The sequence below is a fragment of the Meleagris gallopavo genome, chromosome 3 (genome assembly GCF_905368555.1).
Source record: "Meleagris gallopavo chromosome 3, MGAL_WU_HG_1.1, whole genome shotgun sequence".
In the NCBI taxonomy this organism is placed as follows: Eukaryota; Metazoa; Chordata; class Aves; order Galliformes; family Phasianidae; genus Meleagris; species Meleagris gallopavo.
In genome coordinates, this window is record NC_139406.1 from 13,381,425 (window position 1) to 13,405,473 (window position 24,049).

The 24,049-nt window shown below is 39.4% G+C and overlaps 1 long non-coding RNA gene across 5 annotated transcripts in view; it reads right to left on the minus strand.

The window, feature by feature from the left end:
- Nucleotides 1-1,396: 1,396 nt before the first annotated feature.
- Nucleotides 1,397-24,049, minus strand: part of LOC104910124 (uncharacterized) — a 220,871-nt gene continuing 198,218 nt past the window's right edge. For all 5 annotated transcript variants that reach the window (XR_014882310.1, XR_014882314.1, XR_014882312.1 and 2 more), the window contains one exon: nt 1,397-2,217. This is a non-coding gene — a long non-coding RNA (uncharacterized LOC104910124). The remainder of the gene's footprint in view (nt 2,218-24,049) is intronic.

Sequence of the window (24,049 nt, forward strand, 5' to 3'; positions counted from 1 at the left end):
ATATTTTGAGTTTTCTTCCAGAACACGTACAGTCAGTTTTTCCACATCAAACAAAAAATACGGTCTTCTACACTTTCAACAATTTCCAGCAGTACACAGAATTCTCTCACTATTTTACTTTCTTGGCTAACACCACTCTAATTCTTGCCTTTCAAGGCTTGTCCAAGGAATCTGTGCACTACTGACCCAGAGGCATTGTTTCTCTAAACAGCACCAATGAAACAAATTATTAATCTACTCTCTGCAGCTAAAAATACTGAATGCTGCATGCTACAGCTCTGTCACGGGTGTCATGACTACATTGCATCAGTTGTAATAGTTCTGGAACTGACCTTCGTTTACCGTGTGTGTTTTAAAATGATAGATGCAAAAAAAGAAAACTGAAACCTTAAACAGCTTAAAATTATGCCACGTCTCTATTTCAAAGTTAAAATATATAATTCAAAGACCATTTTGCATTTTCTTTCCCTGGAAATGCAGGATAAATTCTGTTCCTCTTTTCCACAGGAGTGACCCGTTGTGCAACTGCCAGCACTTCCCTGCTTTCAGGAACAAGCAGGGAAAAGCTGTTAATTAGATATGTTTTGGTGGCTTCTGAGATCATGCTGAATGAAGGCAGAAATTGCTCTCCTGTCCTGCTGCCTGCCCACCCCAGTTTCCTCCAGAGGCTTTGGCAGCAGTCAGCACGTCCTGATGTGCCCTACTGAAAGTCAGCAGGAGTAGCAGAGGCCTCATATTTAATAGCCGAGTTGATGTTGACGAAACCCAGTGAGAAAGGCTTGTTTCCCACACTTGCCCCATTCACAGGCTCTAGTGACACATCTCTGGAGAGAGCATATATGGAGCAGCCTAAGATCAGCTTGGGTTTTGCCATTACTACCGTGTGCTAGTCAGATTTGCAATTTCACGTGCATGTAAACGTCTTGCAGGGACATGGCTTTATTTTGCAAGCACTTTGGAGCCAGATCCATGTTGTCCAATCAGTAGTATAAGGGGGACTTTTTTTTGACAACTGATACAGAACAATAAATAAAGGCTGATTACACAATAGGCATATCATGTCCACATGCACTTGGAGAACCATGTTTATTTTAAAGGAAATGATATCGGCTTTTTTTTGTATGTATTTGATGACATAAACAAACATTCCATCTATTTCTAAACCCCTTCTTGGCTGTAATTTTCTTCTTCCTAAGCTTCCTTATCTCTTCTTTTCTCTTTTCTTCCCCCACCTTTCTACCTCTCATTCTTCCATGGTGAAAAAAGGGAGGGAAAAAGAAATAAGTTGCACTTTACATCCATTAGATGTAATCATGAATTTTCTTTTAGAGACAAAATTGTTTTAATATATCAAATAATTAGCATTAAAATGTGGTTTTTGATCTGTGCCCTAAATGTCTGATTAAAGGTACCAGATCAGGTAGCTTAATCTGAAAATCATTAAAACATGACATTATTTGATTTTAATGAACCACAGTACTGGTTTTTAATGTTTCTTATTGCCACTTATTCTTTGATTCAGAAGACTATCAGAAGTAAATGTACATGAGAGAGGTGTTTAGCTTTGCCTTCAGATCTACAGCAATTTCCACAGAAATTTCTGAAAAGAATACTGGTTAGTGTTTAAAAACATAGTGGCTTAAATTTATATTGTTAAATCTGTATTTAGTCCTGAGATGTGCTAAGGGCTCTGGCTGTGATCCAAGAGAGCACTTATGCATTCCCATTAACTTTAAAACACATTCAGTTTTATTATTCACTTTACCAAAGGAACTGAACTCTAATACTTAAACTAAGCATGCACTTCAGTGATCTGTTGGGCTGAGCCTTATTTAACCCTCTATGCCAATTCTGCCCACTATTCAGTCCCTGACTCACTTTATTCAAAAAGTATGGAACTAGACATACTTGCAAAACGACTAGATTACAGATTTCAAGGCTGTTTTTTTTTTTTTTCAAAAGGTCCAGGTGCCTATCACACACACTTTCAGAACCTACCGAGATGCACCTTTCAAAACATACATAACAGTCAGCATCTGAATGTTGTTACAACAAACATTTTTATCTTCTCTTTGTTATTATAATTGTGTTTTGCACATCCAAAACCAATATTTGGGCAATATTTACCTACTTCTGAAAGCTTGATGAAAGTTCCATTGCAGCGGATAAGAGTTGCTTTTCTGTATGTGGGAGGGATAGGACAATAAGTAGCAGACCCTGTAGCAAAGAATACTCAAGTCAGACATTAGGAAGAACAGTAACAGTAGGAACAATGTTATACTTGGATGGGTTGTTTAGGAAATAGACTGAATCTCCTTCACTGGAAGCCTTGAGAAACTATCTAAATAAGCATCTACCAGAAATGATGCTATTCCTGGTACTGCAGTCATCCTTTCTTACATAGCCAGTATGCACCAGGCAAGTTCAAAAGATGCCTTAGTGCTCCTGTGCAACTATTAATTGAAGTGAGACTCAAACGAAGACTCTTACTGTCTACTACCTAGCCATTTATGTTGATATCTTTGCAATTTCTCACATAGGAACAATGTCATGATTCAGTTACAAGTGAACCACTGTATTAGACAAATTTACCAGAAAAAATATATTTATTTCTGCGAGTGTTTCTAGCAACAGAAAAGGATGGCATGTGAAAACAGTGAATAGAAACATTTCCATTAGAGCAATTTCTCAAAGCTATCACCTGCAGTTAAAGCCAACATCAGTCAATTTAACAGAAATCTTGGCATTTTTTTTAAAGGGACACTTGTAGGAAAAAAAAAAAAAAAAAAAAAAAACATTAAAAAGGTTAGAAAGAAGAACCAAGAATAGAAAGAAGGGTTAGTACGATGGTGATTGTTTGTGAATGTGATAGTCAGTAGTTAGTTACTTTTCAGGACTTTAAGAGTCCTTGCAGCAAATCTGCCAGCTCTCTCCAGCGCATAACCAGCATGCCCCAACATCCCCCAAAGCTGCCTCCACTACCTCTAAAGGAACAAGCCTAGATCTTCTAAATCTTCTAAAGCAAGTGATGCTGTGGCGATTATACAACATACATTTACTTTCTGGACAGCAAATACACTTTTAAAAGTGACTGTTGTGCCTGCCATGTGTTCCTGGCCATCCCATACAATGCCTTCATTCTGCTAATGCCAAAGAGATAGGGTAGCTGCATCTTCAACAAGGGGCAGAAACCCTCAGCAAGGAGAGGGATGGGTTGAGCACTCATACTCTATTGAAACCCCTTTTTTGATCACTGCTCACATTTGCAAGGCAAAATTAGCCAGCTGTAAATATAAAGAGTTAGTAGCAAGGCACATTTGCACATGCCAAACACGTCTGGATAGATTGCTGCTGTACCTATAGCTTGGGGCATTTTTTTTTTAAACTGTCAAAATCAACCTTTTCCCTGGGAAATGTGCAGGGAGGAAGTGTGGAAATAATGCTGGAATGAGCTGCAGAGGTCCACTTATTTTTGTATTTTACTGAATTACAAGAAAATGTTTGGTAATCACTTGACTAAAAATCTCCAAATTTCAGTGGCATATGAATCTCCCATGTGGTATCCTGAAAACTCAAGAAGAGGAATAGGAATTTCCTTTGTTTTAAGTTTTGTTTCCTTTTGGCCTCCAGTTTCGTCTCCATTCTAAAATATCTATAAATTCAAATAATCTGGCAATCTTACAGGTAAGAACTAAGTCTATCTTCAGTTCATTCTTCTTCCAAATAATTTCTGGGATACAAATCAGTATCATACTGGCAAATTTATCTGGACACATTTCTGTACGCCTGCATTCCAGGGATCGAAGTATATTTCTCAAAAAATGTCAATAGTTCCAGCTAGAACATTGAAAAAATAAAATCAAACACGATATTGTTTGTTAATGTTGATGTGCTTGCACCACTCTTTAATTTTTTTTACCCCTCTCCAAAAAAAAAAAAAAAAAAGGCAATAAAGCAAAATAATGAGGGAATAAGAGAAAAAAATAAATGTAGGTCTGCAATTTTGAGGAGGGATTTGGAAAAATATTTGAACAATCTTGAAATCTAAGGCAAGTATATGGACCCACATTTGTGCACCTATAAGTACAAAGGCAAGGATGATCAGTGACCCTGGCTGCTGTGAGACTGCGATCCTGCAGTAACGTGGGGAGACACAGGGCTAGGGCCAACCTTAGATTACAGCAGAGATGGAATTTGACTAGAGAGAGCAGGGGAGCTACTTCTCCCCCCTCCCCGTCCACACACATCATGTAGGGATTGAACTCTGCAAGACTTGCAAAGAATACATGTTATATTATCTTTTCATTTCCACAGCATCTGTGCATTTAAACTTTCATGACTCATTGTGTCTGCGTGTGATCGTCTCATACACGTATTTAAGTTGCTGCTCTTACCTCTGATCTTGAGGGAAAAAAGCAACACTGAATTCTTTTCCCATTATATATTTTTACAAAAGAACTACTGTAAAAATTAATCAAAGGTATGCTGGTTTTTATTGTTATTTTTTTAATTTTGGGGGGTACTTTTCCTCATATTGCAGTGATTTTGAAATTGAAACGTTGCACTGCTGAGAAAGTGCCATGAAAATATAACCCACTACATTCCATGAAAATAAATAAGCAAGGCCACCCAAATTTTCAATTAGTGCTAGTGCAGTATGCAGGAAATGGCTCAGGAACCGTCAAAGGCAGCCTTAGGCTGGGTCGTGGATACGGAACAGTGACAGGAAGGTTTGAGGCAGGAATACAGGCTCAGTGTGAAGATGGCTCCTCTCCAAGGAAAACGGCATGCTAATAGGTTAATACTGATTTCCTGAAACATACAGCCTGGGTATTACATGCTGGAATTTACATTCTGACAAAGGCAATTGCGGAGCCTCGAGACTTTGCTTTTTTGGTGATGAAACAACACTAGAAAGTTCAAGCTGCATTATATATTTCATGTTTTAAGCTTATTAAACATTCAAAGTACAAACTGTGCACATATTTTTAAGCCACCTGAAATAGCAACAGCCTCACAAGTTTGGGAAGCTGGTATGAGAAAAATGATGTTTCAACAGGTCAGGTTTGTCTAGAGTGATGCCATCAACAGATACTGGCCAGGGTTGAGATAGGCCACTTTCAGAGTAGATCTGCCCTGAATTCAGAAACATTGCCCAGTCAAACAGACTTGCACAGGAATAGGAATAAGACACGTTCTTTTGGCACAGCCTTTACAGACAAAGAGGTATTTTGAAGATACCCAAGGACCGAGTCAAAAGTTGGACAAAGCACCTCAGAAACTTTTCAGTTTTTCAGCTAAAAAGTAGGAAAGCAGACAACACATCCCTTTGGGCAAGTCAGAGGAATAGCTGCTGTAGATGGCAGAAGAAACTGCACTAAACCTTAATTCCGAAAGCATGTGCCCAAAATAAAAGTAGAAGAAAATGAAAAGGAGAAGAAACTGATCAAGAGAGAAAGCCCTGTCTAGCTAAAGTATCCAGCCAAACTTTCTTGACTGGGGGCAAGAAGCTGAAGAGCATCCTCGTGGAAAGGGATCTGGGGGCTCTTCCTGACAGCAAGATGAATCTGAGCCAGCACTGTGCCCTGGCAGCCCAGAATGCGTCAGCTGACAGGGATGCATTTTACACCTCTTCTAAGGGAAGCTGTTCTAAATAAGTTTTGGAAAAATTTTAATCAGCACAGAATATTTGAAGTCCCAAGAACCTTACCTACTTTTGAACTTCTCTAGCTTAAAGTCAATAATTGTGTCACTTTCCTGTGAAAGAGCAATTAACAGAGCAAGGAAGGAAGTGGAGGGAGTTTGGGGGGGGCTTTAATTTGTTTTCACACATCACGGTACATTTTTTGGTCATAGGCGATAATTATTTAATCAAATGGAATTTGCCCAGTGGTATTTCACATGACACCACTGCCAATCACTGCAAAGCAAACAAACTCTTCAGATGGTGGAGGGAGAGTTTACTCATCTGTCCTCTGATGAGTTGCTTGCTGTGAAGTATGAATGGCACATCTGATATTGCTGAAGTGATCCATGGGCAGCTGAGTGGAACAGGCACAAACTAAAGGCAGTGTTTTCCACTTTAAAGGACTCCGAACAAAAGAATTGGAACGTGTGGGTATGGCTGGGTATGAGCTCAATCACTGTCCAGAAACAAGATGCTCTTCTGAATTCAGGCCACAGACCTCAATTTTATGAAAAGGTACTTCTTCCCTGTAGGAACAGAGAGCCTCATTTCCTTTCCACGTGAACACTTGATCCATGATAAATGTTTATAAAGTTCCCCTTCACCAAGTTTCTTAACTGCTGAAGAATAAATATTTGAAGAATCACAAATACTCTAATCAAAACCACGTAAGATGCTACAAGAGTGTTCCCTATTGTACGAAAAAACAAAGGAGCTGAAGCTTGGAGGAAACTTCATTTTCCTTGTTTGAAAGCTGATCTACTATATGATACAATATGTATTATCTTTGTGCAATATTTTTAAAGCAATGCCTTAAATGCCACTGGCTTAATTCTTACCATATTACTATAACAAAACTATGGAAACCCTGCAGAAGACCAATGAAGAGGAGGTTTGGGGGTCTCATCTGCAGAGTACTGAGTGCTTTGGCTTCTATTCAGCGGAGTCTTGGGGATTAGACCTGTGTTTAAGATTAAGGACATACCTAAGTGCCTCGCTGGATGGCAGCCAGAACGCTCAGCATCTCATAGGACTGAGCCCTTCGCTGGCAGTCAGAAAAGACTCTCAGTACTGAACAAATTCTTTAGCTGGAATAAAAGTTACTGATAAAATAAAAAGGCACATGTTTCCCAATAGCGGTCTGTAAATAACACCTGTATACTTAACCCCAGAAGCAGCGGGCCACCTAATGGAAACTACTCACAGATTTTTGAAATATAACTGTGCACATGGAGTTGAGCAACAAAACTCTTACTTTTGTCACTAAGGTTAAAATCCTCACTCAGAGGAAGAAAATGGGAGCGTTGCCATTTTTCTCCCTTATTACATGACGCAGCCAGGTGTGGTGCCTCCTCCTATTCTAAGTTTGACTGTAATATTAAATTAAATGGCAATTCTGTATTGCTTGTGATCAAATTATCCAATAATATCTACTTAAAGAAAAAGGTGGAAGTAATGTTATTTTAATGCAACTGATGTTTCCTGAACTTTAATCAAATGGCACAGAAGGATGAAATTAGCCAGATACAAAAATACAGTGATTCAAAGGTAACTTGAACATCTTTGCACAGGTAAAATTCTTCCTCAAGATTAAGTCTCCTCCCCTTCTTTCTCTCCCTACAATTATTGCTTATATCAAATACAATGGAAATAAAGCTTTTCTGCTTTAGACGGTAAGAGCATCTATAGGAAATTTAACCATGGTTACTCTTGACTCCCACAGATCAAATATAGTTTCCTTATTTCCTCTCCGCTGGTATGTACTGGTAGAGGAAACAGGCCCAGGGTGTGATCACAGTGAATGGTGAGAAGGCTGCCCTCCCGGGATTTCCAGAGGTGTTTCTGGACTCCCATCACCACCTGTCTGCTTCAGCAGCAGCCACACAGTAGATGCATAGCCAGCACCTGACCACCACGGCTGCAGCCTTTTGGGCTTTGGCCCCATGCACAAGCCTGAACTGCAATTGCAGCCATGTGCCAGACCACCTGCAGGCCAACACTAATTTCCGCAGAAGCAGAACGTGATGAGAGCAATTTGCACCTTGCATGTTCGGTATGTTTGTAATTAGTAATGAATTAATGCAGAACATTCCTTTGCCACTCTCTTTTCACCAGCAACAGACACGTCCATATGTTTTAGCCAAGGGAGAGAGAAACGCATTGTTGGCATCAGCATTTTCTTTTTTTTTTAATCTCCTACAGCCTCCAGGTATAAGTGCTACATACAACTGAAAACTGATTCTCCTTTTATATTATCATTAATTTTCACTGTAGCTACCAAGAAAGAAGTGCTGTTTTTTCTACAGTAAACAGCTACAGGTGCCAATTCAAATCTAAAAGGGGAAGAACTAGTAGAAGGAGGTGAAGAACTAGATACACGCAGGCCTTGCTAATGAAAGCACAGCCCCTCAGCAGAGTTACATTCCTCACTGCTCTGTAATATGAGTACATTTATCGTCTCTCAAGATACAACAGTAAAAAATAAGACAAAAAATGAGCTGAACTGAAAAGAAACCATTCAGCATGGTGACTGTGAAAGAATCAGATGTGCAACCTTGCAAACATTCAATAGCTTCTTATGCACAAAACTACTGCTGCTTTGATTTTATTTTACGTGTGTGTGTGTGTATGTACACAAGCTTTTCCTCTACTAATTTTCTGGTTTTTAAAAACCACCAGAGGGAGCCCACCACCTCTCATAAGAAAGGCGTGCTGGGGTTGACAATGAAAAAATGAAATAGAAACTAAGCTGCTTTCGAGTTTCAAAGTAGTGCAGCAATTTTGATTCACTAAGATCCCCATAGGTGCAAAAACTCTGGACAGGGACATTTGGTATGCATAAATCAGCTGTTTATGGTACTTTGGTGCTGTTTTCCTGCAGTTTGTTCAGTTTTCCATAATTCTATTGATGGTGAGTTTTTGCTAGGAAATTTTACTCAAGCAAACTAAGGAAAACAAAGCTGTGTGCAATTACTTGGGGCGCTTCTTTTTATAAAAGAATCAAACTATTTTAATGACCCTTTTAAATTCTGATTGTGACGATGAGGGATGCAACTCATGATAATTCTAGTATGCCAGAAGATAAATTTTAGAGATGCAGGTGAAATAATGTATGCACCCAAATATATGATACACGTCACTTAGGAACATACTTTCCAACCCTCCATGTAAGGCCATAAAGTGCACGAGAATACAAATTCTGTTAATTACAACATGGCATCGGAACTGCCTTACACTGCCACTGGGGTCTTCTTCCTTGCAAGGGCAGAGACTGAACTGTGATAATTACTGGGTGTTTGTTTGCAAGAAAGCATAGGTAGCACCATGTCATGAAGCACCAAGGTGACCCTACAGATGCCTACTCTGTAAATGTTAGCGATTGCAGTGACTATCATGAGGACGTACTCCCAAATGTGTCCTGGCATACTCTGTTGTTTGCTACCAGTTTGGCTATCAGTTGGTCACTGGTTGATATAACTAAATGCTACCTTGACTAAAATATGAAATAAGAATGGAACTGTGAGGTGGTCCAAATGGACTTGCAGACCGGATGATTAGACACTTCTACCAGAAAATGATTCTTTCCCTGTTGCAAAGGTTCTTCCAGAAGCTCAGCAGGGCTCTGATTAAAACAAAAGTAGATTCTAGGAAGAGCCCAATAGCTTTCACATGATGATGCAGCATATACTATGCTTTTTTTTTTGTTGTTGTTTTGCCATTGCCTAGGTCAATACCTTCAAGATCCAAGCCCTAGTTTTACAGGAGAAAATGAAAAGCTTGAAGCGCAGAAAAGAATAGGAGGAAGGTGGGGAAGCTGATCATGACATAAACCCTCTCTCTTTTTCCTTTGACTTGAGATTAAATTAGCTCCAAGTTGCTATAGCCAGGAATTGGATCTTAACTCCAACCAACTTTTGAGGAAGGCTCTGTAACACACTGCTCTTTTTTTTCTGATGAATAGTCACAGGCTTTAATTACAACATTTTTCAAATCAAGCTTCAACTAATAACTGGCTAAGGCTGTCTGTAAGATGATGTGGGTCTTTGTGACACTTTGTTTCGGGAGGTGCACACAGAAAGTAATTACCAACAGCTTTTGCAGATGTAATTGTAGAGCATTATTTTCAGCTTTTGCAACAAACCTTTCCCATTTGTTTTAATTCCACTCTTGTGACCTCAGCAATAAAGGAAATCATTCTTTCCCAGTTCTGGCTCTGTAGTTCTCTGGGGAAGAAGATGCTTTAAACAATGCCTGAAGTGCTTAACTAATGTGCAGTTTTGTTTACGTACACATTACAAATGGACTAGTCAATGCCACAGAGCAAAAGCCAGTAAAATGGTTTGGTAATTCTTGTGCAGCACACATCTTGATTATGGTAGGGAGTTCTGCAGCACTATGGATCTCAGCACAAAAAGGATCAATTTCAACATAAAACATAAGTACTCTCTTCTGATCTATCTATCTTGGCATATAGAACAGCTCATTAGAAGTAAGTAAATAAAAGGAACTAAAGGTAACATTTTTTTCCTCTTCTCACTTCCTCTCTAGGAGAGGCAGCACAGAATTGCAGCTGGTTTATTATTTGGATCAAGTAGAGATCAGCTAATAAAAAGTAAAAAAGAAAAAAGGTATTATTAGAACATCATAATTAACAGAGGAAATTGTTTGAAAGCCAGGAAGTTCTTCATTTATTTTTCACATTTAGGGCTTCCTCATTAGAAGAGATGTCTGATTCTCATAGAGGCTGCACAGATGACAATCAGTGCAGAAGATGATGCAGTGAAAGAGCTCAAGCCTCAGACTAAAAGGGCATCCCATAGATGGAGAAAGGACACCGTTATGGAAGAGATCTGTAAGGAGCCAGTACAGAAGTCCCAGAGATTACTTTCATGTCACATCTCTCATGAACCCTCAAAATCTAACCCACATCTGCTCTTATTGTTTTAGAGTGACAAAAGATGTCTATTTGCAAAATGTAAAATAAAGACAAAAGCTTCTTGTTCCTCTCAGGGCAAGTGTAGGGCCGCAGCCGCTGCTCCAGCCCCAGGCTCCTTCCTCACCCCTTCCCACGGCGCTGCACAGTTGGGGATCCCTCCTGCTGCCTTCTCTGCCCTGATCCCTGCCCATCTTTCTTTGAGCTCGTGAGTCACTTCCTCTCCTCAGATCCCACCTTTCAAAACTTCCTTTTTCCTCCTTGGGGTATGTCCACAAGACTCTTCTGAAAGGCTCCTAGACCTTTCAGATGCCGCTGGGAAGTAGCTTGTTCACATGCCTGGTGACAACCAGCCAAAGGAAGCTCTCACATGTGCATGCTGCCCACCATGGTTCTGAACCAAGCTTCCTCTCACCCTTCCCTTCAACATGCTGCAGCTGTGGGACAGTGCTAGGCTTCTTGCACCCTCCCCTGCCCACAGGTGTGGAGTAGGTGGACAGAAGTGGAAAGGGTAGAGAGATCCAGCCCTCCCCAGTGCCTTCTTTGCAGTGTTTCCTGCCTCTCATGACAGGGAGGGCTCACCCCTTCCTGCCTCTTGCAGGCAACCAGCACCAGAGAATTTACAAAAAGAGGAGATGGGGTTGTAGTGGGGGCACCTGTCAAGATCTGAGTGGTGGTGCAGGCACAACTTGTTCTCTGGGAGGTCTCTGTGTTTTATCAGCAAGATAATCACATTGGCTAATGACTTATTCTGCAGGCATGAAGGCCAAATCTGCCTGTACTCAGCAATTTAACATGAAGCTATTAGTTAACTTTATCTGTCACTGCATTTTAGAGATTAGGTTGTTGCATCAGCATGCTTTGAGTTCTCCATCCTTAGAGCTGCTTGGAAGACTGTTTTCTGCTATTGGACTTCTGAGACCTTATGACCCATCATTTTGCCTACCTGTGAAGCTGTTATCACTTCTTTACAGGGCAGCACTATGTGAGCAGAAAGCACAACATTACTGGGGCCAGATTGTCAGCTGCTGCAAAACAGCATCTGGAAAGTGGGGTTATTCAGATTAATGCTTAGCCAAGAATTCAGCCTGTTGAAGTTATAACAAGAATGTGCTTATGGAAGAGATCAGTCATTTGCTTTAAAGCAGGGAGTTGTCATCTTTCATTCTAACTTCAGGCCATGCCTGTCCAAGCCATTGGACTGACAACTGCGGTAGTTCAGAAAGTGAATCAATATGGCAGTAGAAGGTACTGACTGCTTCATTAGTATCTTCCATTCTCAAACATTACAGTATTTTTCATGGGGAAACAGGAGAACAAGGAGAGAACAAACTCTGCATGCAAGTCCCCATAAGTCACTGTGTTACTGAACTGAATTTCTTTTGATCAGCAGATTGCACTCCTTTTCAGCCTCACATGCCTTGGGATGCACTTGCTCTGATACAATGACATTAGCCCCCTGACATCATGGTCACTTTGAGTTATCAAGGAACACCAATAGAAAATTGCTGTTTGAAGAGCATCATCTATATCTTCTTCAAAGCATTCCAGTTGCTAATGGGATCTGGAAGGAATTAAAAATGAGATTTATGTCACTCTGCCCTCCGTAGCATGAGAAGGGGTCTGTGCCCCATAGATTCACTTTCTTAAAGTCCATCCAAACTGGAGAGGCACTGGTGAAATTCCAACTTATTTTCCAAATACAGTTAACAGCAACAAATGAACGGCCCTGGACAGTCATTGAGAGTATGTGCTCTGCCACCACTGCTAAAGGGAACACCCTGGAAATAGGCCATGCTCTCTGTTCTGAATTATCCCAAGAGGAAAAAGAGACAAGTACCCAAACTAGACATAGAGGATGAATTAACGACACAACTTTTTCACCAAGGCCTTATATGCCAAACCATCTACAATTGTTTTTTTTTTTTCTACAACACAGAGCCCTTCTACCCATAGACCATATTCCCCTGGGCTATGATGTAAGACAAGCTTGTCATTTTTTCCCCATCTGAGAATAAGAGAAAATTCCTCAAACTGCTGGGTTTCAGATTACTTCACAGTAACAGTGTTCTCACTTTGCTGAAAACTTTGCACCACACATTTGAAGTTTTATAAGGCAGAAAATTAATCAAGCAAAATCTGCATGACTTCTTCTAGATGGGAATCAAAAAGTAGCAACAGCCAATACTTGCTGCTCACTAACATGGGGTGGGTATTGCTAAATAGAGATAGGAGTAAAGTTTTCTAGGGGAAGAAGTGCCATTTTTATGTAGACTGATTACTGAATAACCATAAAGTAAAATAGAAATAGAAACCTACAGGCTGGATATGGCTCTGGGTAGCCTGGTTTACTGGTTGGCAACTCTGCCCACAGTAGGGGGGGTTGAAACTAGATGATGGTTGTGGTCCTTTTCAACCCAGGCCTTTCCATTATTCTATCAAACCCTGCCCCCTACACCTTTAAAACGTTTTTATGCTCACAAGACTTTTATACAAAAGACACAATACAAATGACATCTTACCACTAAATCTAAAGTAGCATTTATTTTTCAGATGGAATTTTTTTCCAATATGTTGTAGATTTCTTATCAAGGATTAACAAAGGAAAGTATTTCTCTTTTTCAGAAAAAGAGATCAGATTTGGTAATGCCTGTACTCATTCAATTTTTCATTCCAAACATCATCCATCATGCTGTATGTCCCTTGCACTGGACTGCAGAAAACATACCACAAATTCTACTTAGAATAGTAATGCATCTTGAACAAAGCTGACTAAACTCAAAATTAAGTTTTCAACAACTGTGTGTTAAAAGGAAAATCAATGAAAGAAAAACAGAGAGCTCTACTGAACAAACATCCTGAAGTTAAAAAAATATGTTTTGATTGATGAAGGAAAAAGGCATGACATTTTAGGTGGCCTAAAAGAAATTTCAAGGATCATATTAAAAAGAAAGCTAGCATTGTATTAAAATATTATTATCCTGAGGGATAAATGGAACATACTGAAAAAGCAGGACACAGACTTGGCTTCACCCTTCTCTCAAAGCAGTTCATTAAATCTTGCTTTCTTTATCTCATGTCCCCAAGCAGGGGTGTTTACCTTCAGAAACATCAGCTTTCTCGGTTGTGAAGCAGCTCTAATCCAATTCCTTGATCCTCCTGCAATCGATTAATGCCTTGCTAATCCTATCCTGGCCAGGCACGGTGTTTAAAACTAGATGTGCTACATTATCTAGAAGAAAAGTATTCAGGAATCTAGGTCTGAATCCAAGATACTTTTACCTCTATAGAGAGGTCAAGACAAAACACTCACTGAGGTTTACTGGGCTGCAATATCTGTAAGAAAACAGCAAGGTAAGCTCTAAGGAGAACCAATATCTTTCATCAAATCAACTGCTACAGCTGGAAAAAGCAGGCAACATTTCAGGCACAAAGACCCAGTGCAGCTATGGGCAACATTTGAAATTTAATTTAGATTAGCCCTGCAGTGGAAACAAGCCTTTTGGCATTGGACATTCACAGAATTAACTCTTCTTTAGATAATTTTTTTATACTCTGTGGAAAACATTGTAATTAGAAAAACATGCCCAGCTTCTGTTTTAATGACAATAAAATCCCAGATACCTCCATAGACTCTCATATGCTAGAGCTATTAATACAAGCACATTTGTCAAAATCAGACATAGTTTAGTATTGGAAACTTCTGTCTCATTTCACAAATTCTCAGACCAAGCACATTGATTCCAGAGGATTGACAGCTCTTTTTTGACAGCTTAATATCTGTCCTTACAGACAATAGGCATCGTATGCACTCATGATAAAGTGTAGGTCAATGACATTGCTATGCAAAATGCAACTTCCTAATGAGAGAAGTTGCCAAGTGAATGTCTTCACAGTGGTATTTTGGATGCCACTCTTTGCAAAACGATACCACTTAGGTAGAGGAAAGCACCTCTTCTTTCTTGCACATATGTAGGTTTGTTTATCTACTTCCAGCCAGTATTACACAGGCAGCAAGATGGCACAGGTGTTCCCATGGGTGCATCCATTTTATGTATATTCTCCTTGTGCAGACAAAACTGTTCTGAGAACAAAGTCCCAAATTTCCATCCCTCCTGTGCATTGTCAGTGGGATTCCTAAGTATATACTCAATCTCATTTGACTCCAGCTGTGCAAATCCACAGCCAGCTCATCCTCCATTAGCTGTCATTAATACACTAGTTTCTACATTATTTCTCTTTCAGATATTAAAACAGCAGAACAACGTAGAGTCACAGAATCAAAAACTCTCAACAACAAAGCCTTCATAAGGAAAACCAAACAGCTCATTGCATTTGTATTTTCTTGTCTACAGACAGCCTTGCCAGCAGAAAGGAAACAAGGTGTACTCGCACTGAAAAGAAACAGGCCCCTTTTCTCCATGGCTGGGGCCTCTGAACTTCTGCTGGTGAGGCAGCTGGTAGTCATGGCTTGGGATCTGGACAAAAACCATTGGGACTTTCTTGCCTTTCGTCCCTCTTGGGGAAGCACAGCTTCCTCCTCTCTGGGTGGCCTTCCCAGTGACGAAAGTTTTGTTCTTATGCTCCTGAGTGACCCAGGAGTGAACCGAGCTCATTAAATGTGCTTGCCTTTCCTTACAGGAGGAAGAAATAAAAGTGGAAATTGGAAGATTCAGGTATGACACTGCATTTCTATTAAAGACAACAGATGGCATACTTCCCACTTTCTGTAGAAATCAGCAATGTTTCACTCATGCGATGCATCTTCTTTCAGAGACAAGAGCAACTATCAGATCAAGCATTTCAAGACAAGTCATTTCCAAAAGAGAGGAGTTAGACACACTCTTGATCATGTGCTTCTGTTTATTCTGTGTAAGGGATCTAGGACACCTGTGTTAGTTTTAAAGCTACTACATGTACAGCACTTGACTGCTATATTTTGGCAAGTCCCAGCTGTTATTTCACATGTGTGAACTAAGAAATTACCCAAGGTAAACACAGACTTAGAAGAAGTATCAAAAACATTTACAATAAAGTGCAAGTATGGCCCAGTATGTTAGCCTGCTAGTATATACACTGTGCTGGCCACATTCTGTTTTCTTTTAGAGCAGCAAAGGAAAAGAGATGTAACAAAGCCTGCGTGAAACGTCATAACTGGTTACCAGTCATTTCTCCTAAAACACCAGTACGAAAGTCTAATACTTAAAGTTTTTACCAGCCAAACTTACCCAAACATGGGCAACATAGCACAAGATTTTTTTTCCCCTATTCATCTGACAGCATTTAATCCAAAATCAGTTTAAATCCAGATTACTTACATGTGTGCACATGCTCCCACTCCTTTTATACATACAGTGTTAAAAGGACACTGCTGATGATCATTTATTTTTCTCTGCTGATCCTGCATTTCATAATATCCCTTCTCTTGAAATACTGCCAGACAAGATTGTCTTTAATACACTTCAGTGGCGTCAAAGGAACCTCAGGAAATGAGGACTGAGGTAAACCTAAGACACATTCTGTACCACCAGTGCTCTGATTATAATGCTTTGAAATGGAGGTAAAGATTTGCACTCCTGATGCCCTGCCTTCAAGAACCAGTATTCGGCCCACTTTCCATCTTCTCTAATTAAAGCCAATTACTTTGACCTCTTTTGGTTGTTCTTCCCAATTCTATTATTACCTACTCTAGCCCACAATCAGTTTTGAGTCACACCTCAGAAACTCCTAGGTTTCACTAGAAATATTTTACTAGGAAAACAGGGTTTCTTTATCTCCATGATTTCCTGTATATAGGTCACATCATTTAAACTGTGATCACCAACTCTGCAAATACTACTCTTAGGTGTATGCTTTCCTGACATAACCACCCAGTTTGTGAGCCATAGCTTTTACTGGTGTACAATCAATGAATGTACAGATGTTATAGTTACAGGGTACACCAGAGAGCTTGGCTGCATAGTTATCACACGAAAGCAGAATAGATAGGACACTCACCCATATCCTGAGCTCACTTGTAAAACTCCAGCAGAGTGAATCTCCAGAAGAGATCCTTCCCCACTGGTAGCCAACTCTTAAATGGAATCTAGGAGAGGTGCAGCCAGGCTCCACCCCTTCCTGCGGCACAGGTGAATTGCCTTCACCTGTGCTCTTGTGGCTGAGTCATTGCTTGCCTCAGGTGATTAATCAGAGGTTCAGGCTGTGATCCAGCAGTTCCTATACAATTGGGCAAAGAAATAAAGAAATAAGAATTCAAATTGCAGAGCACAAATCATATACTTTGAAGCAGCAACCTGAGCACAGAGTAATTCTGTCTGAGATTGATTTCATCAGATTGGAAACTAGTGAATAGGAGAAAAGCTTTGTAGTGGAAGGGGACTGAGGGACCAGAGTTGACTCAGGCTCTGTAGGAACATTTCACAATGTTTTAATTCACAGAATCATAGAATGGCCTGGGTTGAAAAGGACATTAAAGATCATCTAGTTTAAGCCCCCAATGTAAACAAGCCTTGTTCTACTCAAGTTATACAGACATTTAAGAACTGTGTGCTGTTTTGTGATCAACTAATTTCTCGCTCAAAAGCTTAAAGATTTTAAGGACCGTATTTGTCCTGTGTAGGACACAAAAATATTCAACTGAGGTATCACTTCCCTCTAATGACAGGACCTTCAGACTCAGTGGTTTGCTTACATCAGTCACTAATCATTCACTACTCCCATTCATCATAATCCTGGATTGCTCTCATTCACTCAGCAGTAATTCTGGTTGACTTTCATCATTCACATGGAAAACACATACCAACAATTAAATCTCTCATCAGAAGGAGTCAAACTCATTTGCAGGTTTATAAAAGCACTAACGGGAAAAAAACAGCATGCATATATTTATGCATCGATCAATAGCATTGAATAAACAAGTAAGTCTCTGATAACAGTACAGCTTGTTTTGTCAGTGATTAAATGTTAATTTGATGAATTTAGCCACTTTCTCATTCTGATGTCAGACAATGCAATTCATTTTACAGTGACAGGTCTAGAAATTCTTGGGAGCTTCATGGAAAGCTTTCAAAAGAAGAAGTGGAGACAAAGAGACAAAGGAAAATGAATATGCAATTATCTAAAGAAGTTCATAGAAAGTCACTGATACAGGGCAATTTAGAAAACAATCATTTACTATAATGATGTAACTACAAGATAGTTCAATATCATCTTTAGAAACAGTAAAGTACACCTCATTACTTGAAGGGAATGAAAGTGGTAGCCCAAGGCAGAGAAAATTTTGCTTCTTTAATTTCATACTCTCACAGAGGTTGTATACTGAACTCAGTTGTCTGTCCTGTTCCACCAGATCTGATAACTTGTTTGAATTCATTCAGGAAATCTGTGAAGTTTTGTAAGCACTTTGTCTTCTTGCTGCACGCAGTGAACACAAGACCACCATCTTATATGGGAGCCTAAAGGTACTGCAGTATCAGATGAAAGGTACTTCTGCATCTTTCCATACGTTTTAGTCAAAATAGCTTTGCAAAACTAGAGAATAAGCAGCAAGCACAATGGTTCGAGAGTCGATGACTCTAGTGAGGAGATATTTATATCAAGTTACTGGTTTTGTTTGGTCTTTTCCAGCCATCATTATAGAATCATAGAATCACAAGGTTGGAAATGACCTACAAGATCATCAAGTCCAACTGTCCTCCCATTACCACTGCTACCACAAGCACTAAACCATATCTCGCAGCTCCTCATCCAGATGCCTCTTGAACACTGCCAGGGACAGCGACTCCACCACCTCCCTGGGCAGCCATTCCAGTGCCTGACCACTCTCTGAGAGAAAAAGTTTTTCCTCATGTCTAACCTAAACCTCCTCTGATACAACTTGTGGCCATTTCCCTGGGTCCTGTTCATTGCCTGGGAGAAGAGGCCAAACCCCTCTTCACCCCAACCTCCCCTCAGGAAGTTGTAGAGTGCAATGAGGTCTCCCCTGAGCCTCCTCTTCTCCAGACTGAACAATCCCAGCTCCCTCAGCTGCTCCTCATAAGACTTGTGCTCCAGACCCCTCACCAGTTTTGTTGCCCTTCTCTGGACACCAGGGCCTCAATGTCTTTCTTGTAGTGAAGAGCCCAAAACTGAACACAATACTCGAGGTGCGGCCTCACCAGCGCTGAGTAGAGGGGATGATCACCTCCCTGCTCCTGCTGGCAACGCTATTTCTAATGCAGGCCAGGATGGCTGTATTAGATCTGACTACTCAAAGAGAATGTTAGATCTAAAAAATTGCAAGTGGTGCTCATTTTGTTTTAAAAGTGGTGCTCAATATGTTTTAAAAGAAATAAGAGAAAAGAGGACATGATAAACTGCAGAAATCAGCGTTTTAGTTGCAAGACTTAAAAACCTTCTGTAGTAGGGAACACATGTGATAAAATAGTGAAATAGGATTTGATTAAGCTGGTGCCCCTGCCACAATATTTTAAGTTGCTGAAGAAAAACAATTCCACATGACGTAGAATGTTGGTAACTTGGAAATTTTTATAACTTGTCAGTATTGTGAAAGACACAGTGGCATAAGAGGAACATACTTAGTATCACAGAATGGTGACACTGAGTTGGGAGAGGACTTTTGGAGGCAAGGTTAGTATTGGCACAGATTTGATGTTCGTGTCTGAAGTTCATAAAGCAAGAAATACAGATTTTTAAAAATGTTACTTGTATTAGCTATCAGTGCTTCAGCTACAGCATAAACTTAGCCTGAACCAGTGACATCCTCTTTATTTTGGTAGGCTTGGTTTAGACCTGCTGCATACAAATGAGAGATTTTTTCCGAGGTCAATTTCTCTTCTGACCTATTTCAGTGCCTTCAAAAAATCCTTCTTCCAGCTCTCATGGAAACCTGTGCTGCAAAGAAACGGCCTAAGCCTCCACCATCTTCCTAGTGCTTCCATCACTGACTAGAAGCACTTAATCGTTTTTGCCTTCTAGGCAAATGCTATGGTGTTTCAGAGAGAGTGAGCATACTATAATGATCTTTAAATGACACTTTACCCTAGAACTAGCTTTGGTAGAGTTATTTCCGTCCACATCTCTCACTGCCACATCTACCACATATTTATTCTGTATTGTTCATTTCATTTCAGATGAAAATTGTTTTCTGTCACAGACTCCAAAAAACTGCTAAAAATTGTTCTTATTTGTATTTTGAATGGTCCTTCTCTTGACTTCAGGAACTGCGTATCCTTTTAACAGAGCAAAATTAAAGCAGTTAGTTAATACTTTTCTTAATTCCCCTCAGTTTATTCATGCATGCCTTGGTTGTCCTAGTTCACAAATGTAATGACGGAGAGTGCTAAGAGGAGGAATTGACTTAAACTCTTTGAATTGTGTGATATAACAAAAAAGATTTGTCCAAGAACAAGCAAGTATCAAAAGAAAGTAGTTCTGGAGGTACAAGACCTTATAAGGACTCTTTCAAGGGCTCAAACCAATACAGAACTATCAGTGCTATGAGAGATTCGTACTATTAGTTGGGAAAATAATATTACTGCTTCATCTTGAAAGAAGCAATGTATCTTTATTTCTCTTTAAAACAAATTAGGGATCAGACCACCAGCATTTCTACCTTCTGCTTTTGCTCATGGTACTCACTGATTATAAAAAATGTTGACATTTTACTTCAACTTTATAAAAAAATTATTCCTGTTCCCTAATGGATGAGTTATTTTTCAAATGCATGACATTTCATAACTGGTGTTGTTGCTATGATGATCTAAGGATATAACCAAGGCCATGGTTGTAGAGAGAGGCATTTTCCTTTACTAGATTGAATAAAATAGCTGAAAAAATACAATCTCTCTTTAGATACAGAGAATAACACTCCTTAATTGCATCAAGTGAAACTGTGGAAGTTGTTGAATGTCATATGAAGGCTACAACTTCTGGTCCCCACGCGCAGACTTGCTGTGAGAAGGTGGCACATAACCTGCCCATCATCTGCACTGCACAAGAGGAGTCGCTGATTATGATTCCTACTTCTGAAAAATTTGAGGATTGCTATTCTCAAAGTGGGCATGATTTTTTTTTTTCCTTTTCTGAGCATCATGCACAAAAGTGCATTTGACAGGATTTTCACTCAAGCAGTGGAAAATTTGGCAATATACATTTGCATGGCACATTGCATCTTTCTAAATCATCTACTGGCAAATGACATCTGATAGCAAACACTGCCACCACACTGCTTACCCCTCTGGCTGCCAAGTAGTCCTGCTAAAGTCAGTGGGATCAAACTCAAAGCATAAAGCTTAGAATGGACTCGTCTTTAAAGAACTGGGACAGTCTAGAAATTCTGCAGATGGCATTTCTCATACAAGCATGTTTCTTCATGGAAAAAAAAAAAATATATCTGAATAAAAAAATTCCAATCAAAAAAAGCTCTTGCCTGTTGCCACCTTTTACTTTCTATTGTAATTTTCCTTAGATTCAGCCATACTAACAAACTGTATATAAAGCTGAGCTTTGGGTCTTGAAACCTAACTTTGTACCCTTGATCTGTAAAAGTAAATAAATAGGAACACCAACAGTATGTCAGAATTTAGATGAGGGGCAGAGATTCAGCAAGTGCTATTTAGGTACAGTCTTTTCAAAATAAATGTACACAGTTTGGGGACTATTCTGTTCCATTCTAAAGTAATTATAGGGCTTATTTCATAAGTATTTCATGAGAAATCTTGTGCACTAATCCAGCACAAGAGCAATCTCAACTGGCCAGCAACAATGAGTGAGATAAAATAGAAAATCTTCTGCATTTGAAATGAATGCAGAAATGTTCTGTAAAAAAACACGCCATGCATCATCAGCCAAGCATACATGGAGAAAAAGGGATTAAAACTGCAAATAAATTATTTTTCTCAGGGATTAGCACAGGATTAATATGCTGAAATGCCTAGCTTACAGAAAGATGGAGGTTTTTTTTTCACTATTCATCTCTTATTAGGCTGGCAACTAGACAGCTCTTAGAGTATTCAGCTGCAGGAAGGAAGATGAGAACAGACACTCATCTCTGGCTCTGGGACATGTCCCATGAGGAGCCACATTACTATGACAATATACACTTTCACTTGGATCACACAATAATGAAAAAGCGTGACTGAACCTTGGGAATGGAAAAGCTATTCCTCAAAGTTGTTTTGCATACTGGAAAATGTCTAAATTTTCCTTTGGTTCCTTGGATAGCTGCTACACAAAGATTCTAATGGTTAAAATTTGAGAACTTTTTACACACCACATAGTCTCCACAAAGAAATGGACATCTGCATTTGCTCCACACTGATGAAGAAAACTCAGAAACAACAATGAATTTATTTAAGAATGACACGTAAGGCTATACATACTTTTTTTCTTTAAAACATTCTATGTAGCTAACATTAGCAACATTTTTCTGTTTATCTTTCTGCAAAATGCACACACACATACCTATAGTATGCGTATTGGTATGTATACATACATGAGTCCTGAATACATGAATACATGAATATGTATGTAAATCATAATGTAATTTATATGAAGAAACATGTCTTCTGCTCTGATCAGTTCTCCACAGAGTAAGCCCATGGTTCTGAATGAAATTATATAACTCTGAAAGACGATGTGAAGCAACACAGTGTATGATGGAGAAACTTTGGTCCTTAATGACTGTCGTCTCTTCTACAGCCTCCTTTACTCTGGCTCATCGATCCTCGCTTTAAATGAGGTACAATTACACAAGTGTGTATAAATCACTGTGGGACAAGCTGAAACATCTTAAGCATCCTGAACATAAAGACCAGATTTAATCTACAACCATCCACACATTTGAAATAGGCCTTTTACATCTCCCGCAATGAGTGTTGGATTCCCTGAGTTGCAAGAAACCGTTGCAGTAAAAATACAGATGAAAACTAGGTCATGATGTTCTGAGGGAAAACGAGTCTCCAAGAACACAACTTTTCCAAGCTAAGTGTGATTCCACTGATCTATAAAATGCTTGTAGCATTAGTGCCCATTTGTCTTAGTGTGAGCTGTCAGTTTGTATGCAGACATCCACACTTTAATACTGAATGTTCACTGTGTCCAGATATATTTTTATCATATGCTTGGCTGATTAAGTGGTCATTTTATGATCTGATACATTCTGGATTCATTGACAAGTTAATGCTAATGGCAGCCAGCAAAGGGCTCACAATTTGCTCTCCTAATTGCCTCTTTCCCAAAAAAGTCACGGAACCAGAAGGAGAAGGGTAAGCAGAGAAGTAGCAAGGCAAGTGTTGAACATGCAATCCAGCAGCAAAAGTGTGCACATTCGTTGCCTGCAATGAGTGTTGAATGCACATTCATATTAGATCATGTGAAGCAGAGAGGGAGTGGAGCCAGGCCCTCAAGTCATTCTGTAACATAACAGGCAGATTACTCTAATACAAAAAATGTAAACCATGATAAGTGAGAGCAGATTTTAGCTATGTACATGTAGACTTCAACGTATGAATTAATTATTTGATGGAAGTCTGAGCTGTTTTTATTGTTGATGGGTACATTTCTATTCATCCTATGGTTTTATAAAAAATTACACTATAAAATAAAATCTATAATTTTACTAGGTTGTTTTATTCTCAGATTCAGATTCCCCTAAAAGAAACATTTTCACAGGTCAAAATACTGTATTCTGATTAAAAACCACTACAACATTTCAGTTCCAACTGAAAGAATGGTAGCTCAGGACCAAGATTTTAAAAATATCTGAGTTTTATTCTATATATTTTTTTTTCCTTTAAAGAGACATAAAGCAAAAGAAAACTCCAGTATCCTAATTCAGAATATCCTCAAAACCTAGGTAAAAGAAATGGACCTGAATACTTTTGAATGTATTAATAAATGGTTGAAAAAAAAGCATGTGCTTTGTACATACATATGTCTTATTGTGGTAGTTCCAGATGTGTAGTGTAGGACCACCTGGAATAACTATGGAGCCACTACAATTACTTTGTGTGTATGCAGCCAGGACCGGGTCCTATCTATGTACAAAGAAACTTTTGCTTTTGGAGATGTTCTCAGCCAGCAACACCTTCTCGAAAAGCTTTAGTCACAATTCCAAAGCTTGAGTTCTGTCTCATGTCTGTTTGGCTCAAACCTACTGTAATTGGCTGGCACTCCTGATTAAAACTTCTGCGTGACAAGGAAACTCTGTAAAAGAAAGTCTGTCTATAGAATTCCAGCTAAGTGGTAGAATTTTATACGTATTCCTTACTCTAGCCTCCAGTAGAAATCACATTCTTTCAGTTATGGATAGTTCCCAAAGCCAAGGAGAGCCAAATTTCTGTCTTCCATTACTCAATGGGAAATGGGAGAACATAAATGCATGCTAAGTGTTCCAGTTAGCCAACATCACATCTGACCCCTTTTCAGGA